Source organism: Engystomops pustulosus, chromosome 4 (assembly GCF_040894005.1).
Source record: "Engystomops pustulosus chromosome 4, aEngPut4.maternal, whole genome shotgun sequence".
Classification (NCBI taxonomy): domain Eukaryota; kingdom Metazoa; phylum Chordata; class Amphibia; order Anura; family Leptodactylidae; genus Engystomops; species Engystomops pustulosus.
This window is the reverse complement of record NC_092414.1, coordinates 62,691,369-62,715,762: the sequence shown is the minus strand read 5'-3', so window position 1 is coordinate 62,715,762 and position 24,394 is coordinate 62,691,369. Positions and strand designations below refer to the sequence as shown.

The 24,394-nt window shown below is 40.5% G+C and overlaps 1 protein-coding gene across 1 annotated transcript in view; it reads right to left on the bottom strand.

Annotated features, from left to right (window-relative positions):
* Positions 1–22,766, bottom strand: part of SHROOM1 (shroom family member 1) — a 41,553-nt gene extending 18,787 nt beyond the window's left edge. Inside the window, exon 1 of the mRNA XM_072146077.1 lies at positions 22,486–22,766. The gene's annotated coding sequence lies outside the window, so the exon portion shown is untranslated. The remainder of the gene's footprint in view (positions 1–22,485) is intronic.
* Positions 22,767–24,394: the final 1,628 nt, after the last annotated feature.

Here is a 24,394-nt window from a genome sequence, read left to right as displayed (position 1 = left end):
AAATAAGAGATCATCTCTATCTAGCTAGTATATCCATCTGTCTAATTTGTGCCAAAAACGGTCTGAAATCCTTGATGGATGTGGTGAATGGAGTTTTAGACAGGTTTTTTTTTTTTTTGCATAAACAGTATGAAAAATATACCCAGATTTTTTAGATACTCATGCAACTGGTACAGCCAATGAGGGTGTGGTCTATGCTGGACAACATCTGGCCTTGGCAGTTTTAAAATACACCAGCATGAAAAACATTAAGTTTGGTGTAAAAAGTATACAGTTTATACTTAAAGTCCACTTTCAGCAAATTATTGATATGGGTTGTGAATGAAAAAGTTATACAATTTTCCAATATACTTTCTGTATCAATTCCTCATGGCTTTCTACATCTCTGCTCTCTTTCCTTCTATAGAAACTTCTATGTTTATTTCCAGTGCATAGAAATCTGTCCATGGTCAAGTGATGGACCTGGAGTTGCAGGATCCGCTAGTTTTATACAGCTCTGATTATTCTCTGGGATAATAACGGCTCGTGGACCTGTGTGACTATCACAAGACCAGGGACAGATGTCTATGCACTGGAAGTAAACAATGAAGCTTTCTATAGAAGGACAGCAAGCAGAGATGTAGAAAACTAAGAGGAATTGATACAGAAAGTACATTGGAAAATTGTTTAGCTTTTCTTTACACACACAAGGTCAATTATTTGCTGAAAGTGGACAACCCCTTAAAGCTTAAACTGAAGGCTATTAACCCTATGGCAACAATGGATAGGGAAGTTACAGGGTGACTTTGGGACAATAAATTCCATATACCATCAGTCTGACTGGTAGTAGATGTCCAGCATGACATGCTTGTTTCTTTATGAACTAAGCGGAAAAGCTTTTAGTACATAAAGAAACAGCATATATGCTGCTCAAACAACTTTTAAAAAAGTATGTAATTGAGCCAGAGGCGCTCAGGCTGAAGTCACCTGATCACCTGTCGCATCACCAGAATTTAAGGTGTGCATGACCCTCCCCGCTGTAACAGTACCTCCTGCTGCTGGTCGGGGAGCTAGGAGTCAGCCAGTGGTTAGATTTTTTATTATTAAAGGTTTTATTATTTTTATAACGAAAAAGGACATCTACTACATTAATTTAACCTCTTCTTAGTAGCGGTTAAAAATCTGACTGCCCACATACCTTTATAAAAAGATAATTGTTGGCTGATAAAAAAAAAAAAAAAAAGACTTCATACTTCATGTAAATTAACCATAAGGGGGCGTTAAAGAAACCCATCCAGGCCCACCCCACCCAGCGCTTCTAAAACGTCTGCTCCCCTCTCCAGTCCTGAGAATGTTAGCCGGCAGCGGAAGTCAGAGGGCGGGTTGTAGCCGGAGAGCCTCTGCTAATTAACATAAAACAACATATTTCCTATATAGCACCACATATGTTGGGATGTGAGAGATTTCCTTTAATGAGTCTTGGGACCATATTTCTCAAATATAATTAGAGGCTGATACCCATGTATCTATTGGACGAGTAATAAAGTATGTGTAAACTACCAACATTCCCAAGTTTTATCACGATAGAGCTGGGCCACTTTGTTGAAATTCTCATCCCGTTATCACAGTTATATGTTCATTTCTCTACTTGTTCTACTCTGTTCAGTCAACACAAAGAGGGAGTATATCTGGGAACAGGGTAATAGTGCACATCTTTAAAAGGACTTCTTACCAAGGAATGTATTTGTTTCCAAGTAAAGATTAACAAGTGCAGGGAATTGTTTTTGGTCAACACAAACTCAGGGAAGTAAACATTAAGATCTTAGCAAAACAAGCATTACTATTCATGGTAAAGTAGCGCCAACTGGATCCCGATGGCTTTTATTATTAGTTCAGATAATGGTGATGATAACCAGGCAACATCCCTTATGAAGACCAAAACAATCTTATCTGCTCATCTCAAACCAGATCAGTAGAGGTAATTTCTCCTCATGTCTGAAGAATGGTAAAAGGCATAAGAGAAGGATTCCCCAGAAACAGCTCCATATGTCTAGTATTGTATCTCCCTCAATCACTTGAGTATACTTTCTTAGGATTCATTCACATAGACGTATGCCAAACGCTGCTCACCCCTCCTCCGTCCATAGAAAATAATGCAGCACGGCCCGAAACTAGAGCCTGCTCTATCTTGTCTGTGGCCACGGCATGGTACGGCAAGTACTTGTTGTGCTCACCATACCAAGCCCAGGCACCATAGCCGCCTATGTGGGGGCACATAGGATATATGTCCCTCAAACGGTCATGTGAATACACCCTTAGCCTTTAAGTAGAACATTGATTTAGCCATAAATATGTAATGTATTTTTTCTTTTGAATAAATATATACCGTAAAGATTTTTTAAATTCTGTATTATGCCGTTTTACAGCTTTCCAAGTTACATTTTATACTGAAAATCCTCAATTTCTATAATGATCTAAACAATACCAGATCAGTGAGTGCGGCTGTTGGAACAGGTTTATAAAATGGCTGCGTAACAACAATGGCCTGTGACGTCACACCCACCAGTCACATGGCCTTGTCAGAGCTCAGCGCCATTCAAGTGTTTACATATGTTGATTACACATGTTAAAGGATACCTACCGTCAAGAATCCACTAACTGAAGCATTCCTGATGGGAGGTTCCTTTCTTTCTCCATCTAATCTTTTTGCCCTATCTAGCTAAATAAAAACTGTAACTTTAATTTTATGTAAATTAACTTCAGGGACTACAGGGGAGTGGAGTAGCCCTTGCTCCTGGTGCTCGGCCAGGAATACACCATGCCTCAGCAGCCTCTGAATTTAAATTCATAAAAGAAAGTTACAGTATTTATTTAGTAAGATCCTTGTTTGTAGTTGGAATAAAAAAGTTTGTACAGATGATTAAAGCGCCTTTAGGGATCTAGAAATTTCACCCAAGGATGAACCAGACTTGTGCAAGTCCACAAGACCAGATATGTTGGCCAATTTCATTAGACTTTCCTATTATGTAACACAAAGAAGGGTGTTTCATGTGTGTCCAAAAATTATTTTGATGATCCTAGGTGACCTAAACACGCGCTGACATAGACAGCAGAATTGCTGCTGCAGCTCCTAACAGCTCGGCACACACCCAGCTTCTGTGGAGATAGAGGAGCTGTGGAGTTACTGTGGAGGGGCAGCTGACCTGTTCTGTGTGTGAACCCGAGCAGTGCAGCACCCTGACCTGATGCTGTTTCTCTGTAGCCGGGTAAAAGTGGATGGAGCTAATGAAAGACACGCCCACTGTACATGCCGATGTCTCTGTGTTATAGTTGCTGCACATACAGTGCAGACCAAAAGTTTGGACACACTTTCTCATTCAAAGAGTTTTCTGTATTATCAGGACTATAAAAATTGTAGATTCACTAAAGGCATCAAAACTATGAATTAACACATGTGGAATTATATACTTAACAAAAAAAGTGTGAAACAACTGAAAATATGTCTTATATTCTAACTTCTTCAAAGTAAACACCTTTTGCTTTGATTACTGCTTTGCAAACTCTTGGTATTCACTTGATGAGCTTCAAGAGGTAGTCACCAGAAATGGTCTTCCGCAAGTCTTGAAGGAGATCCCAGAGATGTTTAGCACATGTTGACCCTTTTGCCTTCACCCTGTGGTCCAGCTCACCCCAAACCACCTTGATTGGGTTCAGGTCAGGTTACTGTGGAGGCCAGGTCATCTGGTGTAGCACCTCATCACTATCCTTCTTGGTAAAATAGCCCTTACACAGCCTGGTGGTGTGGTTGGGGTCATTGTCCTGTTGAAAATGATGGCCCAACTAAATGCAAACTAGACGGAATAGCATGCAAGATGCTGTGGTAACCATGCTGGTTCTGTATACCTTTAATTTTGAATAAATCCCTAACAGTGTCACCAGCAAAGCACCCCCACACCATTACACCTCCTCCTCCATGCTTCACGGTGGGAACCAGGCATGTAAAGTCCATTTGTTTTTTTTACAGCCAAACCCCCAGGACACCTGTAGATTTTTTTTTATAAACTCCGCCAACCTCTTTAAAGTCTTTTTTTTCTTATCAAAATGCACATGTTTTGTCATCCTTTAGGCTCGATGGCAGAGATTTATCATAAGTTTCTTATGATAAATTTTATGATGAGGTAAAACTGGAGACTCCATGATAGACCAAGAATACTGGAGACCCCAAGAGCCTACAAATACTGATACTGAAGACCCCTTAGAAGATAATAAAACTGGATGGAGATGCCTAGAGTATAAAACTACTAATATAAGAGGCCCCCAGAGCAGACACACTGCAGTTTCTTCTCTCCTTCATGTACCATTGTGAGTCACGCTCTGTTTGTATGGGCTGGATTCAGAACATGGAGCAGAGCGGTGCCACTTCTGGGTCCTCTCCTGCTCCTAGGGGCTGTTTTTCTCAGTGTCATTAACGCGGCACATACAAGCAGTCTCAGGAGTCAGGACATAGAGTGCAGAGTGCACAAGAAGCACAGGAGCAGTGAGGACTTGTCAGCTGCGCTCACCGCTACCCAGCAGCCTTCTATACCAATGAACACTTCCACAAGTAACGGAAATGCTCATTGGTCTCTAACTGTCGGCATGGATTAAGGACCCCTACTCTAGGCTTTTAGTTGAGATGAATGTGGCTGCAGTTTATGTACATGTGTGTGGTGAAGCTCTACTGCTACAGATCAGAGGAATAAGGCACTGGGAATGAATTCCTGGCATCAGAGTCGGTGACCTTTTGGAGGAGTTGGAGTCAGAGTCAAAGTTTCTGTCAGCAGAAATTGACATAATAAACCACTACCAGTATGTTGTCAAGCAGATGTAAACCTTACAAATCATGTTTCTTTCATGGCTCAGTATGATGGCATTATCCAGAAAATCTACATTGAAGTATGATGTAAAGTCATTGTATAAAGTCAAGGAGGCCGGAGATTTTAACACTGAAGTCAGACTCTCTCTTCCCCAGAAAGCCCCATTCATAGTATCATAGTATATAAGGCTGGAAAAAGACGCAAGTCCATCAAGTCCAACCTTTAAGAATTAAATGAATGTTTTATCCCCATAACCCGTGGTATTTTTTCTCTCCAGAAAGGCATCCAGGCCTCTCTTGAACATGTACATAGAGTCCGCCATAACAACCTCCTGCGGCAGAGAGTTCCATAGTCTCACTGCTCTTACAGTAAAGAACTTTTGTGTATGGCGATGGTAGAACCGCCTCTTCTCTAGGCGTAGAGGATGCCCCCTTGGACTGGTCACAGGCCTAGGTATAAAAAGACCTTTGGAGAGATCCTTGTACAGTCCGTTCAGGTATTTGTACATTGTAATGAGGTCTCCCCTCAGTTGTCTTTTTTCTAAACTGAATAATCCCAAATTTTGTAATCTGTCATTGTATTCTAATCTCCCCATTCCCCTAATAATCCTGGTTGCTCTCCTCTGCACCCGTTCCAGCTCTACCATATCCTTTTTATACACTGGTGCCCAAAACTGTACATAATATTCCATGTGTGGTCTGACCAGGGATTTGTATAAGGGCAAAACTATGTCTTTATCATGAGAATCTATTCCTCTCTTGATACATCCCATAATTTTATTTGCTTTAGCAGCAGCCACCTGCCTCTGGTCACTAAAATTAAAGGAAACCTAACACTTGAAGTGGCAGGTTTCAGAAGAAAACACCGAGCACCAGCTCAGGCTGAGCTGGTGCCGGAGCTTATATTTGTTAGTGTTTTAAACCGCGGTATCGCGGTTTAAAACACTTTTTAAACTGTATAGCCGGCGCAGGGAGGTACGTGCTCGGCGCTTATCATGCGCGCGACCGTGCACGCGGCTACATAGGAAGTGAAGGAGAGCCGCGCGCATGGTAAGTGCCGAGCGCGTACCTCCCTGCGCCGGCTATACAGTTTAAAAAGTGTTAGTAAAACACTAACAAAAATAAGCACCGGGACCAGCTCAGCCTGACCTGGTGCTCGGTGTTTTCTTCTGAAACCTGCCACTTCAAGTGGTAGGTTTCCTTTAAGTTTACCATCCTATACTGTACAGTCCATTACTGTAATTATTGGTCCTGCATCAGTAGCATATGGTTCAGATCTTTGTATAATCATTAGATGAGGTTTGAGGTATAATCGTGTGAATAACAAAGCAAATAGTGTTACACGCTCCGGAACAGTATGTCATGGTCATGAGAAACTTATCCTTTATCATAGTGCAAACAAGACAGGTAAATATTGGGCAAAATTCTTCACATACCTGCGACTTGCAAAACATAAAACCAAAGGCCTTGCTCTCTATCAGTCATATAACCAGGGGGGAACAGAGTGATATTTTCCATAGCGGTTTATTATGCCATAACTATTTCTACAACAAAGACTACAGCCATTATATTCCCAACAATTGGCCAGGGCATACTTTGCATCTATGATCCAGAGGGGGAGATGTATCAAATCTGTCGGCGCCAGAATTCCGATTATATGGCATTTACAGTTTTTTTTTCTTCCTCCCTTACATGTCGGTTCCTGCCCAATACTGCACATCCCATCTGACAGAGTGCCAATTGCTTGGAAATGGTAGGGGCTAAAGAAAAAAAAAATTGGTGAAGCTGGTGAACGGTCTTGTTTAAATTTGGGTTATACACATGATGGACAAATTTATTGTGCCTACTCCGCCAGTTGAAGGAGTATTCCCACAAAGACAAGATTTTGAAATACACAATTTCGGTTGCCCCGGGATCCGACTCTAAATCTTTTAACTTTAGGGTTGGAAGACATATTGTTCTCCTGTCTGAGGCTGCACTGAGCTCCTCTCTGTCTTCAGCCACCACCCCTTGCATTCCAAGACAAGCTCATACACAGAGACTTCCTGCCGGCAAGCAATAGTGTGAGGAGAGCAAATCTGCAAGATGTAGACAGATAAGTTCTTTATCCAGGGGAGAGAGGCATATAACAGATCTGACAGTGTATGGTATAGGTGAGATGTAGCAGAGCGTAGAATGAAATTGTGCGTCATATGCATCTCGCGGATCTTATCAACTCTGATCTGTCTCATGTCATCTTGTGTCAGATACTAGTGAATGTTGGAAGCTAAATGAAAGTGTAGATAAACCTGCACCCTAATAATCTAAACTGTAATTTAAGGGGTTAAAAATTATCTTTATTGTGTAAACATCACAGGAGTTGGCTTTGGTTTGTATGCATGTCAAAAAACAACGTGACTTGTCTGTGCTGCCCACATATCAGCTCCCACCTTTGTGCTCCTTCACAGGAAAGAGCTCACAGCCTGGTGAGCTGACATGCGTGGGGAGGAAGAAGCTGTACAGGAGCACAAAACTGGGGGTCGATAGTGAGCAGCTTATAGCGCATACAAGTTTTTTGAAAGGCATGCAAACCAAAGCCCAACCCCTGGAACTATAAAGAGGATTCTGTCAGGAAGCCAGGTAAGTTAAAACAAACAATTATATTGTAATGCAATAAGGAAGAAGAAAGGCATATTTGCAATGCAGGTGGGTTGGGCTTCTGTAACCCCTATTTAGTGAAAGTTAGGTGACAGGTTCCCTTTAATAAATTCCCCTAAACTGCCAATGATATTATTTGAGCAGGTTGAGGTAGTCATTTATTTTACCAAATTCAAATTTACAATCAGCTCTCATTCCATTCCATAAATGCTACTGAGGAAGTCAGCAGTAATGATTATGGGATTAAAGGGGTTCCTGGTGAAATTAAAAATAACAAAATAAAACACTATCCAACTCACTGTTCCTTAGACCCTATAATTCTCATGTGCTCTGACTTACACTGCGAGGTCTTATATAGACAAGTGTGTGTCTTTCCTAATCAAGTTTAATAGGTTTATTTAAGTGCTGTTGGACTACAATGAAGGAGTAGAACCGTCTCAAGGAGGATGTAAGTTAAATATGAGTGTCACAGCAAAGAGTCTGAATAATTCTGACCATTTGATATTTCAGTTTTTCTTATTTAATAAATTAGCAAAAATATCTAAATTTCTGTTATTTTTCTGTCAACATGGGGTGTAGAGTGAACATTAATGAGAAAAAACCCCAAAACTTTGATGTTATCAATTGTCTGCAATGAAACGAAGAGTGAAAAATTGAAAGGGGTCTGGATACTTTCCGTACCCACTGTATTTCCCCAAGACACAGATCTCAGTGATTTCTGGATTTATGGAGGGAAAAACACTACAAAACAAAAGGTATCACTCCAATCCCCAAATCAGATTTCAACTAAACCTTTAAGAGCTCTTTCACATTGACGATGATGTTCAGCTCCAGTTGCGCATCTGTTCCATTTTGTTTCCATTGCATCTATGTTTTACTTCCGTTTTGTCTATGCGTCCGCAAAAAAAAAAAAAAATACAAAAAAACCTAACGTTTTAACATTGCACATCAATTTTTTTTTTGCGGACCCAAAGACTTTGATTACCTTCCATAATCCACATCAGTGAAAAAAAAAAGATGGTTCATAATTGTTTCAACGACGGATCAGTGAAAATACCCGTAGAAATCAATGGAGTTGTGAGGCATCCGTGGTAATCTGAGGCTGCACTGAACCAAGGATGGGAAAAACAACGCCAATGTGAAAGAGCACTAATGCTGTGAGCTCCTTGCAGTAACAACAACTCTATAAAAAAAGTTTACTCCATGCATTTAAATACACAGGTCTGCTACAAATTGGTTTCCATTAAAGGGAACCTACCAACACGGATCTACCTATAAAGGTAGATCGGGTGGTAGGTGGAGCTATAGGATGCGAGGATAGCCCTTTTAAGAGCTAATTCTCTCGTTCCCACAATAAATAATTTTTATTCCCCCAATATGTACATTTTCTAAAGCGGCTACTGGGGCGTGGAGTAGCTGGAGCTGAGGCTACACAGCATGGCTACTCCACACTCCAGTAGTCTCCTACCAGAAATCTGCACGCCCTCGTCCAAGAAACGTGCCATCTGCGCATGCGCAGAACAGCAGGCTCGTGTCTGTGTGGTCAATGCTCAGAAGGAAACTACAAGGAGCTGCTGCTCCTCCGAAGCTACGAGGAGCTGCGCACCGAAGATTTCTGGTAGGAGGAACAAAGAGGCTACTGGGGCGTAGAGTAGCCCTGCTGTGTAGCCTCAGCTCCGGCTACTCAACGCCCCAGTAGCCGCTTCAGAAAATTTACATATTAGCGGGATAAAAGTTATTTAAAAATTGTGGGAACGAGAGGATCCGTGGTGGTAGATTCCCTTTATGGAAATTTTACATAGGATGTGTGGGTGGAGAGGTAAATATCTACAATTAGTCACTGCATATAATGACATATAAGCATGTTTATTGCATATCATAACAGTTTACTATAGTTATGATCCAGCTGCATTAAATTTGCAGTTATCTGCAAGTCATACGGCAAGCAGAAACCACTTCATCTGATATAAGTTAGAGGACAGGTAAAATTTCCTAACTAGAGAGCTAGCAAAGATCTGGTTGCAAATAACACTGGGACAAAAGAGTCTTTGTGATCTCACCTTAAATAAATTATATAAGGGAAGCAGAGTTAAATTACCAAGCAGATTCAGCATAGCAGGAACACGGAAATGCCAAGCGACCGTTGTCTTGTTTTGAGAGGTGATATATAAGATATTGTCATGCCGTCTTCCTGGTCCCAAGAATGGGGAAATGGTTTATTAATGTAGAGATTATAGTTTACACTTCGTAGTTGGCTTTAACCTTTACAACCATAGCATGTGTGTCTGGACAGAGGAATCCTAGATTCTTATCCTATATACAAGGATCATTATGGAATGAATAGGTTCTGTATAAGAAATGTCCATTATTGCACCTCCTCAGTTTGGAAATATATAAAACCAACCTAAATAATATCCACATGCTCCTTTACTTAGCCTGGTCACGTCACGTATTCACACTCTGCTTCCAAAGCCTGAGGTGCGTTCACACGTTGCAGTTAAAACTGCATCGCAATGAGCTTTGAGGTGGTTTTAGGTGCAGTTTTGTCAATTGAACAGGTGAAAGACATGAATTGAACGAGTGAATGACATTTGTGGAGCAGGTTTCCCCTTCAAAATCAAATTCACTCGTTCAGTTCATGTCTTTCACCTGTTCAATTGACAAAAAGTCACCTAAACTACCTCAAAGCTGATTGTGATGCAGTTTTAACTGCAACTTGTGAACGCACCCTGAGGAGGTTTTAGGTACAGTTTTGTTAATTCATCAGGAGAAAGACATAAACTGAATGGGTATATTTGATTTTGAAGAGGGACACCTGTTCCACAAATGTCTTTCACTTGTTAAATTTACAAAACTGCACCTAAAGCCACCTCAAAGCTGATGGCGATGCAGTTTCATTATGTGACCGCGTTCACATGTCTGGCTAGCGTTGCGTTCATAACGCGACGCTAGCGTACAGGGGACGGGGCTGTGGGCGATAGAATATGCGTTTCCAGGGAAACGCATATGAGATCAGCCTGAGCCCCGCACCCTGTGTGCCCCCTGTTGCTTTATGAACGCGATGCTAGTGGAACATGTGAAGGCGCCCTGGGGATGCGTCAGCACAGTTTTTCAGATGCAGTTTTTGATGTTCAAACCAGGAGTGGAGTGAAAATAGAGGAATTACTCTTCTCAATGATAATCATCATCCATTATGATCCACACCTGCTTTTGACTTCAAAAACTGCATTTGAGAAACTGAAGGTGTGGCTGCGTTCACACGTTGCGTTTAGTTTATGTTTAACGCATACTTTTTCAAACAGCTGAAGAGGAGATTTGCCTAATTACATTGCTGTCAACATTGTGTTAATATCTCTTTAATGATTGGATTTTGTAAACGAAATGTTGACAATGTAATTAGGCAAATTCAGATGTTTGAAAACCCATGCGTTAAACCCAAACAAAACGCAACGCTCCCTCAGATGTAAATATTTAGACATATAGAAGGTACGTGGTCTGCTCTACGTCTGCAAACAACAGACCGGTGGTCCTATGTGTGTGGCCCATGTGTCATAAACACAATAAACCTGCCTGGCAGTCGGCTCCTACAAAGAGCAATGGAAACCAACCAACACCTCTTCAGAAAAGCTTGCAAAGACCATGCTAAGATTGGGCATAAAATATAATACAGCAGACACCCACCACAAATGAAAAAGGCTCAGCCAGGGACAGCTAGTGGGCTAGCTGCAGTTAAATAGCTGTTGGCTAATATGTGGCGATTTACAGTGACAGTACAATGGATGACATATATACAAAGCCAATACACATGTTGCCTCTAGCAGTTATGTTGGTTGCTGATGTGGAATGACCACCACAATGTGCAAAAGTTTGCACCCCCTTGGCAAACATGATCTAATCTTGGAATTCTGGGTTGGTTCATTACTCACCAATCTGCACCATTCCAGGGCACAGTGGGCCGCCATTAAGCATGTTGTACTTAGCAGGGTGCACAGGTCCTCTGTAAAGGTGCTGCCCAAGAATGTAATGAATTACTTTACCTGAATAAAAGTTTATAAATATGTGCAACCATACTTGGAACAAGCAAAACGAAACTACAAAGTCCTTGAACAACTGTATACGTGTTTGTTTGACTATGACTGAGTAGGCTCAGGTATTATGCTTACATGAAGCCAGCCAGGCACTGCAGAGGTCAAGTGTACATACAGATCATCACTGCTTGACAAGTGAAATAACACTGGAGGGAACGACCAGAATATTAGTGCTGAGATTTTATAATGTTTTATTGCTTTACAATATTTTCTGCAGGTACTTTCATTTATAGAACATCTACCACCAGGATGAAGGATTGTAAACCAAACACACTGACATACTGCTGTGTGCCCTCTCTGTCAGGAAATACTCTTCTTTTATCTTCTTATTCCCTAGTTTTTACAAAAAAAATTAAAAAAAATTGATGCAAACAAGCCTAAGGAGTTACAGGCTCTATAAACACCGATGGAGCTTGGAGCTCCTAAAACTCATTTGCATAATGTGTAAAACCTTTATTTCATAAAAACCAGGGCATAAGAAGCTACAAGAAGAGTGGATACTGCCAGAGGGTGCACACACCAGTATGACAGTGTGACTGGTTTACAATCCTTCATCCTGGTGGTTTAAAAATCTACGAAAAGTTGAATTGAAATGAATGTAGATGATGTAATTGTGAGAAGCTCATCCAGAGAGTGACCAATAAAGAGATCTTATTTTGCATAGACAAATCAAATCCCTGCCAATCCATATGTCAAGAACAAATAATCTCAAAAATACCTTTAATGTCCATGTAATATTAGTAATTAATTTTAACATGTCATCTGTATTATATTTACATAACAAGACTTTCAATGTGGGAACCACTCTTCAATCTAAGATCTGGTTGTCAAGCAAACGTGTGACATGACATCAGTCTGGGCTGCACCCTAAGTATTACCGAACATCCTGCAATAAACATGTCCGTAAGACTCATAACTATATACTATGAGTGCACTCCCTGTCACTCGCCCTTTAATGTTCTGCTTCAATCACTGAAGCATCTCCTCCCTATTAGTAAAAAGATAAATGGTTATATATGAAAGAGTAACAAGGGATAGAAACAAGAAGAGGATTGTGCTCCTTCCATGTTTACATGTTAGAGAACAATGATTCTCGCCTTTCCTAAGCCATGCACCCCTGCTCAAACACATGACATCAAAGTACCCCAAAAGCTTTAATCATACGCTCCTTCATTCTAAAGCTTGGCATAAGCAGAGTGCTCCCGAGGTGAAAACCCAACTTCTACAACATCTTCATGGCAGTGGTCCATGCAAGACCGAACCAATCCCAAAGGCCCCAAAAACTGGTTGGAATCACAGTTGTTTACCCTTGTTTTATAGAAATTTTCTATGACATCTAGTGTGTGCCATTATGTAGCATCTGTGTACCATATTCCTACATAGTGCACAAAAAACACATTTGTAGAATTTTTTGAAAAAGCTATCATAATATTAATTTAATAGAAATCTACCATCAAAACAAAGCATGATAAACCAGAGGCACTTACTCATGGATCAAGGCACCATATGTATGGCCTCATTCCTCCTAAAATAAAAACTTTTAAAATTACACTGAACCAGAAGGGCTTGGGGAGGAAGGGGCTGCAGCTTCACAGGCTGTTACACTTCCCCATCCTACTGTGTACCGAAACTCCTCTGCTACCATGAGATTACATCAGGCAGATGGAGAGGTGAAGTGCTGTGGGAGCGGAGGAGGAAAATGTAACATTGTAACAGCCTGCAAAGTTATAGCACAAAGGGGCTCTGGTCACACCCCAAAAAGCCCTTCAGGTTCATTAGCATAATTTTAAAAGTTGATTTTTAGAAGGAAGGAGGCCATGGATAACAAATATAAGTAGATTACCACAGTCACAGTAGTTGCATCTATGAGTCAGTTTCCCTTGTTTATCATGATGGATTTTGATGGTTGATTTTCTTTGATATTGTTACATTCAAAACAAAAAAAAACTCTGATGCACGGAAACAGAAATAGGTAAAGTCTACTGAATTATTTGATCAATAGGCTACAAACACACGCACATTGTTTCAACAGATGGCACATAGTCCAATTCATTGCTATGACCTATGCACGCGGCTGTGGTTTCCACAACCCTGAATACAGATGCAGGTAGGTTATCACCTATATATACTGCTTAGTTCCAATTCGCTTCTACATTAGTTAAACAGTTTTTTGCATCAGGTATTTGAACCAAAACCTGATGTTCAAACTAAACAGAGATAAGGATAATGGAAAACTCTGCACCTGTTTGATTGTTCCTGGGTTTAACTCACTAGAACTGAAGCAAATAAATAACCAAGGTGTGAACTGGTCCTTATTTATCAGTTTTTATGTAACAAAAAAATCAAGAACTGTGGAACATTAATTTAAACAGAGGTGCTCAATAATTATGATATGTATTCTCTTAGTATGATTATACATGCGTAACCAGTATAATATTTGACAATGCTAAAATACCAAGTATGTTTGCAGAGTAAATAGAAAGTGAATGGAATAAATATATTACATAATTATATCTGCCCTAGATACATACCGGTAATATCATCCCATATAGTGGAACGCTTATCCCAGTGCTTCAGTCAAGAAAACCCAGGATAAAAATCTTTACTTAATATTCAACATAGGAATACTAAAATACAATGGCAACAAAGTGATGAAAGTGACACAACAAGACGGGTCAAAATTGTTACAGCATACTGTTATAATACTCAGCATCAGCCCTGCAAACTCTGCTGCAGCAAGATGTTTATCATCAGTAACATTGTTACAAAATAATGAAAAAAAATAAAGTTTTGTCCTAAAAACATATTTTAAATTGAATATTTAGGCACTTAAAGGACACCTGTCATCAGGTCTGTGTCACTAGTCCTGTCACCTCTTCCTGTTGGAGCAGCTCACAAGGATCCCATCCCAGCCTTTATCTAGTTATTTCATACATTATTCATTGTAAAATCATCTATTCTTTATCATGTAAATGAGGCTGGTCACATGGTCAGAGGCAGTGATGTCACCCCTGTTCCCCCTCCCCTCTCCTCCCCCTGCTCATGTCTGTGTGTAATGTATAGTAAAGCATTGCTATTTGCTAGTGTGTGTGCTGTACCTGCTGACATGCTGCATCCTCCTAATATACAGGTGAGAGACACAGACATCAGCTACACATGAATCTGACATGTTCTGCTGTAACATGGCTGCCTGGAGCTGCTGTATCTCTCCTATACACACACACACATGCACACACAGGCTGCAAGGGGTGTGGCCACCAGCACCAGGAAGCACATCATTATACAGCCTCACATCATTATACAGGCTGTCAGTCATGCACTGGGGGTGTGGCTGTGCCTCCCACTCATGAATAGAGTGGACAGCTTGAATATGCTAATGCTTCATTGGACATTTCACAGGTCATTTGCATACAGCTTTAGGACCTCATTGCTTAGGTTTACAGGCATGTAGAGGGACAATGAAGGGATAGAGGAAATGCTCTCTAATGGCAGTTTATGAAAATATATTTAGTTTAGGGGGGTTATTTTGCATGATGGGTTCTCTTTAATTTAATAACTTAATGTAGGTTTTTTAATTGGTGGCTGGTTCTTCCGTCTTTCCTCCATGATTTACACTGAAGTCATATTCAGTAAGTTGTCCAGGACAGAATGTCACTTGTTGACATCATAATGTGTGCGACAGCAACGAACAGGGAGCAGGAGTAGCAGATGAAAGAAGAGGACTTGTGGGGGCCAGGGGGACTAGGGAGTTTGTTTTTTTTCTAGGCTGGGCATACTCTAGGCTTATACTTAAGTCAAATAGGTTTTCCCAGTTTTTTTGTGATAAAATAAGGTGCCTCGGTATATACTTGGGTCAGCTTATACTCAAGTATATATGATATATGTAATAGGGATCAATTCAAGAACTTGCCATACAATAAAACAAATGAGAAATATATATATATTTCTCATTTGTTTTACTGTATATAATATATATATTATATATATACACACAGTTCTTAAGTTGAATTTGTATGTAAGTCGGAACTGTATATTTTATCATTGTAATCCCCGCCAGAACTTGGACTTTAAAAATGTTGGGTTGTCATAAGAATCAAGATTAACACTAAGGCTTCATTACAGACACCTGTGATAACTGTTACAGCTGTTTATTGTAGCCTAGGACTAAAGTACAGTAAATTACCAATGTCCATAGGTCCGTTTGTAACTAGGGGTCGTATGCAAGTCGAGTGTTCTTAAATAGGGGACCGCTTGTATACACACACACACACACACAGGGGAGCAGGCTGGCTATATATACACACACACCGGGGAGCAGGGAGCGGGCTGGCTATATATATATATATACACACCGGGCAGCATGGAGTGGGCTGGCTATATATACTGGGGGGTGCATGGGCTGGCTGGCTATATATACTAGGGGGTGCATGGGCTGGCTGGCTATATACTAGGGGGCTCGGGCTTGCTGGCTATATACAGGGGACAGTGGCTGCTGGCTATTTATATACTGAGCGGAGGGTGTAACCAATGCATTTCCCACCATAGGCTTATACTTAAGTCAATAGGTTTTCCTAGTTTTTTGTGATAAGATTAGGTGCCTTGGTTTATACATGGGTCAGCTTATACTCAAGTATACAACTTAGGGATCAATTCAGGAACTTGCCATGCTATAAAACAAATGCTAAATACACAATCCTTTATAAAAAGTTTTACATAGTTAGATTTTCCACAAGCAAATGCAATGACATAGCGGCGTAGTAGAAACCACAGTGGCATTCAGAAGCTTAGGAATTTTGCAGGCAATGTTTTATAAAAGAGGCCTTTGCCCTATAAATGTATCAGTGATTTAGGGCATGCCTACGACTCGCCATTATGCTGAGGCATAATAAAAAGGCACATTATTGCAGAGCCTGGAATTCTTAATCAGTCCATCAGAATGCAGGAGCTTTGCAGTACCACATGGACACTTGTTGAACAGGCATGCCAAACTAGGGCGGGTATGAAATCTGACCACCAGCTATAAAACGGAGGTTTATTTTACACAAGGCAAGACTATAGTGCGGTGAAATCCAAGCGGATACATATCACGGCACAGACTACTAACTCTTATTATAACTATATCCATATGCGTCGCAAAGGAAATAAGATACAATAAAAGCCAGCGACTGGGCTGAAGCTGAAAGAAAAGAACTAATAGGGAAATGTGATAACTGAATCTACAGCAACTAGATGTCTAGCACTGGATATATCAAGACATGTCTTGGCTACATTTAGTAGGCCCCCACTAACCTTCATTTGGCTCTAATGTGCAGTATATGTGGTATACGGAAGGACAAACAAAACAACCAACATTATTTATTTGAGGCTGAATCAAGTGCATTAATAGGCCCTAATGTAAAATCTGTAACAAACCCTCTAATATAGTAATATTATTATTCTCCTCTTGGGGTGGGGATTGCAGACTGTGTAAAATCAACCATAAAGGATTTAGTAATTTTAACCTAAACATATTTATATCCTGAAGCAGGATCCATTCTTCATTTTTATTGCTTTCAATTATTAATTTTTGGTGAAAAAGGACTTTTCAAGATATCCATGGGGTATATGCCAGTGTGTATGTATGCTTAGCTTAAAACCACTAAATCCATGTGGTTTATTTCCTTTAAGGCTCCTGGACCGGGTGCAACCACAACCTCTACTCGAAATCAAGTGACGCCACTGTTCGAGTACAGTGGCCTAAGTAGGAGAGGCAGGGCCCCATAGCAGGCTTCTGCATGGGGACCCACCTTCCCACTTAAAAAATATACATATTTGTATACTCACATGCAAGTTACACTTTTATACACTCATGCGCTCACATATAGAGCATATACACACACATACAGTGCCATTTACAAACATACAGCATATATACACCCATACAGTATATGCAGACACCATACCGTACACTGTATACAGCATATATACATGACATGTTATATACATATTATGCTGTACGATGTGCAGCAAAATATGTATATAATGAAGCACATCCTCCACTCTTTAGTGTGTCAGGTTGGATGATGGGGCCCCCTGACACTGCAGGCCCCATAGCCGCTGCTATGGCTGATACCGCTGAAGTTTTGCTCCTGCTCGAGTGACTACTTCTCTTCCCTTACTTCAATTGTTTCATATGACTATAATGGAGCTATATCAAGATGTGTTATTATTACACACTATGTCTATATTTCTAATGTCATCCTATAAACCACTTTAGCTTACACATTTCTTATTTGGCCATTATAAAGGACCTGGTCAGCATGTCTTGGTATTTTTTGTAGGAATATGAAGGTAACGGATGCCTTCTCGGCCTAGATAACTGTCTTCAGTAGCCGTCTGTGAATTCTGTTTGGTCAAAGACCTGAACTTCTGAAGGCTTCTGTATAATAGGTGACAGATTTATTGGCTGTTTGACCACTTATAACATAATTCAGACTAATCAATGTAGTCTACACAATGGATGGAATGTAGGGGCGGAGGTGGAATGTTTTATTTCATGGACAGCTTAAACAAATGATGAGAAATGAAAGCCTGGCATTTACCACTTCAAGGCAGCCAGAACTGCCTGTATATTTCAGGAAGAAGAGACAACTTCCTTGTAACACAACTTTCTCTTCACCACTGTCTGGAGATGAAATCATTTTTTTGCCTATGTCTGTCTTAAAAGACTGTGCTCTGTGATAAACACATAGGTGAAGACTATCATGGAAGCTTTATGTCAGCATAGGTTATCTGAACACCTATGTTTGTATACTATTCCTACCAATTATAATGAAGCAGATACCAATGTTTATGTAGCAATAAACATTTTCTTATGCGGGTAAAAACAAAGTTATAAGAGTTCATCAACCCCATTTTGCCAGAGGGGATCAGTGAGGTGAATATTAATCATTTATTTTTTACGTGTTTTGAGTCTTTTATTGAACAGCTTGTCTGCCTTGTAAAAAGTATGCAATTGGTTCATTTAAGAAAAAAAAGAATCACCCTCTCTCATCCCTTGGCAGTCTTAGGCTTATTTCACACAAACGTATGCTACGCCTGGGCCAGGAAGCGTAGTGCCCTGCAATACAGGAACAGATAAAGCATACCCCTTCTTATTCCCAGCGATGGTATGGTGACACATATTGTGCTCACCGTACCAAGGCCATTCGCTATAGGCGCAAATTCTGCGGTATAATATAGGGCCCAAACCTCCATGTTAAAGTGGCCTTAATCTGTCACTGATTAAGTGCAGGTAACTTTATCCTGGATAATAAATCTGGAATAGTTTAAGACTACTGGTCTAACTTTACACCTTCTATTTTTTTAACGGATTCATAAGAACCATTTCAGAACTTTTCATAGAGTAGAATCTACATACTACTCTGTGAAGATTCTAATCTGGTTACTAAATGTAGGCTTGACAGCTGGCATACGGAAAAGGCACCATTCCATACAGCCTGATACGGCTTAATAGTAGCAATGCCAAAGGACCAATGATACATTCCCCCCATCAGCCTGCTGTCTCATGTGTCATGCTTCACACACACAGAGGAGCAAAAACCTACTGTACACCTGTTTCTGAGGATGGCAGAGCTTGGTATGCAACACTGAACATATTTCATCCATCTAGCCTCCGTTCACATATAAAGAGTAATAACACTCCTCTTATAATTTTTGAGGAGTATTTTTGGCCTAGGAGTATGACATTTTCAGTAATACAAATAAATAATTCCTAGGCATATATAGTATTAATAGACATGTGTTTATATAAGAAATTCATTACAGAATATATTTTCGGTGCTTAACCCCTGTGGAGCTGTGGTGCTGTAGGCGGTGCATGAAGAGAGTTCATGGGCTGGGCTCTCTCCATATACAGCAGACGTCAGCAGTATAACACAGCTGACACCCCCCGTCTAACTACCGTGATGAGTACTGGCACCGAACCCCTCCGCGGCAGTTGACCTGGTATCGCAACATCTCAAAATTTCCAGTTTTAGCAAGATAGCAGAGGAAGTCTGGCAAACCAGATGCCTTAGGAAATTTGACGCCATTGTGAAAGACGGCACCTACACACTACACGACACACTACTGCACCAACGGAGCGACCAAAGTCATTGCTTCCACCAAGTGTATTGCCATACCACAAGTTTCCACAACTCCTTCATCCCAAAGACAACAGAACTATTTAACCATACAGTGGCTAAAGCAAAGGACTCAGTCCCCCCCCCCCCCATCCAAAACTTCAGGTAGTAATTGTAATGCTATCTGTATTGTTTATTATGTGAAACACTGTATATGCGTTGCCTGGAGTAATGACGCACAAAACAATTTCCCAATGGGATTAATAGAGTTTTATTCTAATTATATATATGATTATTTCTTGTCGTGAACACCGTAACAGAAAATAGAAAATGTCTGAATCGCCACTCTTTAGCCATTTGTCCATCCATCAATATTTGAATAAGTGATCAAATGGTCATATAGGTTCCAAATTGATATAAATTAAAACACCAGCACTCACATCAAAACAAATTACCCCATGGCACTGAAAAAGTTATTAGCAAAACGGCTAATTTCTTTTGTACAAAAGATTTCAAGCTTTTTGAATCTACTAAAACCAATAATACCTATATAAATTTGATATATGTATGATTGTACTGACACAAAGAATAATGGGGAGGTGTCATTTGGAGTGCACAAAGAAAGCCATAACAAGAAAACGCTGCAAATGTGTTAGTCAATTTCACTGCACTTGGAATTTTTTCAGCTTTCCAGTAGACTGCATGGAATATCAAATCCCACTAACTGCCTGATCCTGCTCATGGCTCTGTGTGCAGGATCGCACACTGTCATTGGGACGGGCAGCGCTCCTCACTGCTTGGGCTTATGGCCACTGTGGAGATTCACGTGTCTGAGTAACTGAGCTTTGGTCACAAGGCTTTCTACTGGAGCTGCGGGCTGCAGGAATTCGGAAGACGGATCAGCTACAACTCACGGTCTGGCAGGTGGGTGGCAGTGAGAAAAAAGTCCCAGGCAGATAAATACGTTAATGCAAACTATGCTGGAGCTCTTAACAATTGTTAGAACAATGTGGAAATTCAAAAAAGTAAGGGTCCTGATGCAAACAATGTAGAAATTTTTCCATCTACGCATAGCTTGGATCAGAAACTTGGACCTTTAGTTAGTGTAAGGGATTATTGACACAGGAGTGTGTGTTGGGTATCCGTTACAAACGGATCCATTTTATTTCTGTTTTGCAATTGCATTAAATTTTTTTCATGTCCGCAAAAAAAAAAAAAAAATAACGTTAAGGATATAGAAAGTAAAGAGAATAAAAGAACGGATGTGTGAATAAACCCTTAAAGGAAACCTACCACATGATATGGTAGGTTTAAGATGGAAATACCGAGCACCAGCTCAGGGTGAGCTGGTGCCAGAGCTTATTTTTGTTAGTGTTTTAAACCGCTGCATCTTTATAATCTTTATAGCTGAAGGAGCTTCGGCGCACCAAGTGCGCAACCGTTATCGCGGCTCCCCGGCATTTCCTATGTAGGCGCGCGCATGGTGCGCCGAGGGCGTACCACCGTGTGCCAAAGAAGCTTCAGCTATAAAGTTTAAAAAGTGTTTAAACCGCGATGCAGCGGTGAGCTGGTGCGCGGTATTTCCATCTTACACCTACCATTTCAAGTGGTAGGTTTCCTTTAAATAGCTAGTGACATTAGTAGCCCTGGCCACTGCATAACATAAAATGAGACAAGATAATTGTAGAATACAACAGGCTATAATCGGATGTATATGATGCATTAGGGGAAAATGATGAGTTTCTCTTGTCATTCATGAATGTAAATTATCGTACAACACTTTGAGTAATAATTTACATAGCATGTAACCAACAACAGTCCTATTTAGAAAAGATGAATTCCCTTAATAATATTAATAAATATTTAGTTATATAGTGCCGTCAAACTCTGCAGCACCTTTAAAATATTATACACTTTGTTTAACCCCTCCCCAAAGGACACAGTAATGCGTTTTACATATGACACAGGATACTGAGGTCGCACAATTAGGTCATGTCACATGACTGTGGCCATGATGGCACAAGATGACACATCACGGTGGCCTTTGAACAATAATGACCAGGTGATATCTCCAATATAAACATACAATGAGGTCAGTTTATGAACAAATCCCGTTTTACTATAATATAAGTCACTGTATATTGGATATACAGGGATTATATAAAGGCAAATAGGACAGCTGCAGTGTTTCCATATGTTACGCCCCTAAACCTTCCAGTTTAGTTTAATACTCCTTTACCAACATAAGTTTGTCTAATACTATACAACAACATTTATAAGGTTTTATTTTTATATTAGGCTACATATAGCATGATAGATCCTAGGAGTCAGAGTATAGGTTATTAGTTTGGTAGATTCAGGGCCAAAAAGCACCTGTAAGCAGACACAACCATTACTCCTCCTGCAGATCTGGATGACTCTTAAATGGGGGAAAGATTATCTCTATCTATATATATATCTGAACAGGTCATCTCTAGGCACAACATAGGTATGCCATATCCATGTGCAATCCAAATAACCTGTATGCAAGCACCATGTAAAATAATATATATACACACATATATAAACACACAACATACTAGGGTGCATGTGTTACCCAAGTTCTGCATATACATCAGCTAACAGAAGCCCTTCATCCCTGTGAAAGGCAGCACACAAAGGGTTAAAGCATGCCATAAAGTGCCATTTCATGTCTTTAAACCACCACCACACAGTCCCTGTGTCTCCAGCACTGAGGACAAGGCTGGCAGCCATTAGTGTATACAGCTACTTGAAATACTTTGCTGCTGTTAGCAGAAGATCTTAGCAACAGCTTCCCTCTTACCTGAGGACTTGAGCACCTTATTGTGTGTCAGGAAAAGTCCATGTGGATACAATGAGATCCCAGGATAACAAGGCAGACAGCACTTCACAGCCTGGAGAAGTAGCCACAACTCCTCCAATGCAGCCTGACTCCTGGAAGGAATTGCTTCATCTGGGATCAGTCCAAACTAAACACTTGCAGTTTCTCCTATTCTCCCCACACTGAGCTCTGACCATAAAGGTAACTGCAGGGTTTAGCTCTCCCATCCAATGACACAGGAGGGGAGGGACTGGGAGAGAAAACCTGAAACTCTGATGTCACTGGAAACACTTTAACCTGAGCCAGAGAAATGAGGGAGAGACAAGGAAACTAACAGCCTTCAGACAACAAATGGTCAATTTTCTTGCTGTCACAGAGCACATGGTACAAGAGGAGGAATGATCGAGCAGACCTGGCTCCTAACAGGTTAATGAAGAACATGGAACAAAATATTCAAGATACAATCTGGTTATGGAGAAGAAATAAAAGCCTAGGAGTTTTTATACAACTTCTGTTTAGAAAATTGAAAAAGAAAATGTGCTACAACTGTGTCCTACTAGAAGCGAATAGTGTCACACGTAGGGGAAGGAATGGCAGGGCGATTGTGCAGTGGCGCAACTTGAAGCTGATGGGCCCCAGTGCAAAGTCTGTACAAGGCCCTGACATGTAATGTACACTTTATAGTACTAGTCTTCTCATATGGGAAAGTGTCACCTTATGGGCCCCCTAAACCTCTTACGCCCGGTTGCGACCGCACCGTTTGCACCCCCTCAAGTTAAACCCCTGCAATTCTGACTATTTCCCCTCTTACAACACGTTCCACAAGGGAATGAGGAAGCATTCCCATGTGGCAATTGCATCTTGTTTGCATCACATTTACTATCGTTTTTCTGTATTTTCAGAATTTACTATTTTGGGGATAAATACTGTTTTGAATGAAATTTTACATATTTAACATCAAAAAAACTCCTATATAATCAACCCAATTTCAAATCTGCACCCCTCAAACTATCAGAAACAGCTTTTAGGAAGATTGAGATCTTCATAGTAATTACATCAAAATGGAGGTGAAATTTAGAATACTTGTTTTATGGGGGCACAGCGAGGCGCAGAAGGGAAGGAGCGACCTGCAGCCAGGATTTTAGTTTTCTCATTGGCCCCCTTTGTAGGCTATAAAATTTTCGCTTTTTCGTTATTGGGGCCATTTTTTTTGCGGGATGAGATGCTTTTTCCAGTGTTACCATTTTGGGGTTGGTATCACCTATTGCTGAAAATTTAGGAATCTTTTTTTTAAGGCAGGAGTAGAAAAGCATCAATTCTGTACTGGATTTTTTCCTTTTTTTCCCCGGGTTCACCGTTTAGCCTAATAATCATGTTATCTTTATTCTATGGGTCAATACGATTACGGGGATACCAGAGATGAATATTTTTTCTTATGTTTTCCTAAATTTGCCAAATAAAACCCTAATGTGGGGAAAAATCTATCATTTTTGCATCACCATCTTCCAAGTGGCATAACATTTTTACTTTTTTGGCTATGGAGCTGGTTGATGGCTTGTTTTTTGCGGGACATGTTGTAGTTTGCAACAGTATCATTCTGGAGTACATGTGTTTTTTGATCACTTTTTATTGCGTTTTTTTTGTGGGATTCAATAGGTCAAAATTAGAGATGAGCGAACATACTCGTCCGAGCTTGATGCTCGATCGAGCATTAGCGTACTCGTAACTGCTCGTTGCTCGGACGAGTATTTCGCCCGCTCGAGAAAATGGCAGCTCCCGCCGTTTTGCTTTTTGGCGGCCAGAAACAGAGCCAATCACAAGCCAGGAGACTCTGCACTCCACCCAGCATGACGTGGTACCCTTACACGTAGATAGCAGTGGTTGGCTGGCC